Genomic DNA, 3,960 nt, shown 5'->3' on the forward strand with positions numbered 1-3,960 from the left:
GAGGGCCGCGGAGCTGTTGGGGTGGCGAACAGATCCACGGGGAGTGCGAGCCTGCGTTCGGGGACGGGCTGTGGCGCCCCGACTTTGAGGCAGCTTTAGAAGGAGGGAAATTGTGGCAGAAAGGCGCTGTAGGAGCCTGGAAGCGGCCGCGGTGCACGTGTGAGAGTTGCTGGGGTGTTTGGGGAAAACTCAGCGTCTGCCTGTGCACTGAGGGTCTCGCTAAATCTCCTGACTCTCGCGTGTGTGTTTGTCTTGATAAAGGCTCTGTGTCACTGCCCAAGGAAAAAGCAGGCACGGGTTATCAGCGAAGCTGTAGCTCGAGAAAAACAGGGGAGATATTCGGTACAAGGGTGAAGAACAGCACACAGGAGTGTTCTGGTGCAGTGAGCCCAGGAACTGTAAAAAAGATGTTGTGGAGCAGCTGCTCTGCTATATCGGGGGGCCTGGCTCGTTTTGAGCCCTCTCAGCTCATCTCCAAAGTGTGTTGACCCAAAAGCTCTGCAGGGTGGGGGCTGCAGGAGAGCAAACGAGTGCTGTGTGTTTCAGACACTGTGAACAGAGAGATCTCTTAGCTAAGCTCTGCTTAGAGGTAGAATACCAAACCCAGAAACCTCAGCTTTGAAAACTGAAATCCAGGGGGAGGTCAGGATATCAACAGTTGGGGGAAAACTTGTGTGGAATTGTTGAGTTTATAAACAGTAGTGAGACAACTTTGTTGGCTTTTTGGTTTTGGTTTTTCCTTCCTCCTCCAGCTCTGTATCGAATTTTAGTGGCAAGTAAGCATCTGCAGAAGGAGCAGGGGAATAGCAAGTAATTCCTTGTGTTTTGTAAGCTGATGCAGTGTGAAAGAAGGTCTCGAGGAGTTCAGGAGTTTTCTTGGAAGAAACGGTTGGCTCCCAGCAGAAGATGCTTTCCCATCTCATCCATGTATTGGTGATATGACTAAAACTGATGCTGCACTGTAATCCTGGGGATTCTGTGAGATTCCTGGGGAGAGCAGGGGACAGAGTTCCCTGAAAGTTACTCCTGAAGATGCTCTGAGTACCCAGAGTGCTCCTGGTTTGTGCTGAAGCAGCTCTTTTTCATTCAGGAATATTGAATTCTTGTTTGAAATAGCAGCATTTCAAATCCAGCTTCAGAACTGTCTGAAGTGGTTGAAATAGCCTTAATTTCCCAACTTCAGTAGTTTGGTTCTGAAAACATTGGTTTTCACTTTTTTTAATGAAATTTGGTAAGTTGTGGCTGGGTGGGCATGTGCCTGTTGGGGTGGTGAGATGTGTGTGCAAACAAACACGGGCTGGGGCTGCTCTGAGAGGGCTCAGAGCCCGTGTGAGTGCTTGTTCTCAGCCTGGCAGGGGCTGTTCCTTCTCCCCCAGCTTGGTGCTGTTCCTCGTGCTGCTGTGCCCTGTGCCTGTCCCACTGCCCAGCTCCCACCCCTTCCTGCATGGCTGCGGGGTCGTTGGCCCTGCTGGGCTGACCCTGCACTAACCCTGCTGTCCCTCAGCAGGGACAATCAGGACACGTGCTTCTGTTCTGGAAATGCCTTTCCCCTGTCATGGAGGGGCCCTGTGCAATCCACACTGCCCAGGTGATTCAGGTGCCCTACCAGGTTTGCCTTGTGTGGCCTGGGATTAGGCTCAGAACCTTCTGGCACCACCACGTCCTGCAAATAATTTGGCTTGATGAGACTATCAGATCACTTTTCTAAGTGGTCTAAGTCAGGGTTGATGTTCACCTGCAGGAAATGGTGAGGGAGCTCATGGTGGGGTGACACAAATGCATGTGTTGGGTGTTCCAGGTTCTCTGTAGCAATGTCCCATGTGTGAGTTAATTAACAAACACATAAATAGTTTCAGTAGAACGTGTTCCCAGGTGTGAAAGCTGCTCTTTGGCAATAACTGTCGTCTCCAGACCCACAGTTCCTTCCCCACTTTGTGTCTTTCATGTACTGTAGGGAACACTCAGAGCTTAATGGGCTTTGAAAGACCATTTCCAACAGCATCATTAGGAATTGTGGTCAGAGGAACTTAGAGTGAATTAGCAGTACTGCTGGAATAAAGGAATTATTTTTAAATAGCTTGTTTGGCCAATCTAGGGGGAAAAATTAGTGGCTGACTGGGGAGGAATACCTGTAAGTAGCCTCTAAAAGTCTGTGTCCACTTCTCCAGTTCCCAGGAATGCTCAGTGCCCCTTCAGACCTCTGTCAGGCTTGGGCAGTGCTAAGGAACTGCCACTGCCTTTATTAAGTGCTTTGGGTTGAACATATGCATCCAAAGTTTCAGAGGCTGTTCCTTGATGTGCAGGAAATACAGGTTAAACCCTTTGTCTTTCCCTGGTATTTATTAAACACCTTCCTAGAGTTGTCTGTTTTCTGTGCTGACTTCTTGCCTTCTTGCTGCATAATTCCTGAGATCCTGGCTGTAGATTCCCCAGCAGCAGCACACACCATCCTGCTTTACTATTTAGTTATTTATTTTCCATTCAGAGAGGCTGCAGAGGGAGAGGTTGAGCTTTCACTTTCGGCCTAAAACCAAAAGTGAACTTCTTTGTTCAAAAAGCAGAACCAAAAATGAGCTGTTTTGATGCTGCAAACGTTTCTTCCTTGGGAGGAAACCCTGGGCAGTGGAGTGGGGAGGGCATCAAATCCCCCTCGGTAACCTTGGCTCTGCTCCCTCCCCTCCAGATGTGGAGCCCCACACAGCTGGGAGGGAGGGGGCTCACAGGAGGGTTTTTGGGGGGCAGTGGAGTCCCACGTGTTGCCTGCAGCTCCACAGTGATCTGTGAGATGGGCAGGAGCGGCTCTGAACCCCTTTGGCCTTGGCTGGCCTTCACAGGGAGCTCCTGGAGCTCCATAAAAGTCACTGGATTCCTGTAAAGCTGGTGTGGAAATTGTATTGGGACAAGAAAAAGGAATGATTTTCTTTTAATTGGAGTGTGTGCCAGCTTTGTGGGTGAGAGGCTTGGAGCTGCTTTAATTCCATGAGAAAGTGAATTAGTTTGAAGTAGCTAATGGTGGTGGATTTAAAATCCATATTTTAGTGTGGCTGGCTCAGAGATTCCCAGTTTGGAAGAACTAATGTATATTGCAATAATTTACATGTAATATTTCTTTACATTCTCTTTTTAGCTCTTGTTTAGAAAGCTGAATTTTTATCAGAGCAGTAGGTGTGATATTTAATTGAAGTGTGTCAGGTAACGATGGTTTCCATTGTGTGGGGGGGAAAAAAAAGCATTATTGTAACAAAGCTTTTTGAATCCAGCTTTAGGTGAAAAGGTCATTATTTGTAAGGTTGTCAGATCTCTTCTAGAGATCCTCGTGTTTTTTTCATCTATTTAGGAGAATTTGTAGCTGTGTCATGGTTTAACTAGTACTCCCTAGGTAATGTTTTGCATGAAGATAAGTTTATCTCTGAAAATACTGCAGAAATCTGCAGTAAAACCTTGTTCTCTTTCATGTCAGGTGTGATGCAGTTCTGTGCTTCAGCTGTCTTATAGATTCACATTTCCATCCCTGTGGGTGGGCTGTTCAAATTCTTTGTATGCAGTGAAACACCTGTATTGCCCAGAAGTGGATGTACTTAATTAGGAGTCTAAAGGCATGGTTTATAATTGCTTTTCCCATGACTTACATGAAGTGTAGGTGCTACTCAGAGAAATACTTGAGGTATATTTGTGGGAGAAGTCAGGACACTCAGAATTTAACAGAGCACACTGGATCAAGGGGATTCCCTCACATGGGATGTGTTTCCCACAGTGGCTCACACCAGCATTGCTCCTGACTTTTAACCTCAGGTGTTTGCAGGTGTCCTCTGAGAGCAGATGTTTGGTCTGCTCTTCAAATTGAATCCATGTTCTGACAAATGTGAGGAAAACTTCCCCACTGCTCTGTACAGACCTCAGCTCGGTTTTGACACCCCTTCCCTTTGGTGGGGAATCCTCATGTCAAGGAGGAGGCAGGAA

This window comes from Geospiza fortis, unplaced genomic scaffold (assembly GCF_000277835.1).
Source record: "Geospiza fortis unplaced genomic scaffold, GeoFor_1.0 scaffold14, whole genome shotgun sequence".
Taxonomy (NCBI): Eukaryota; Metazoa; Chordata; class Aves; order Passeriformes; family Thraupidae; genus Geospiza; species Geospiza fortis.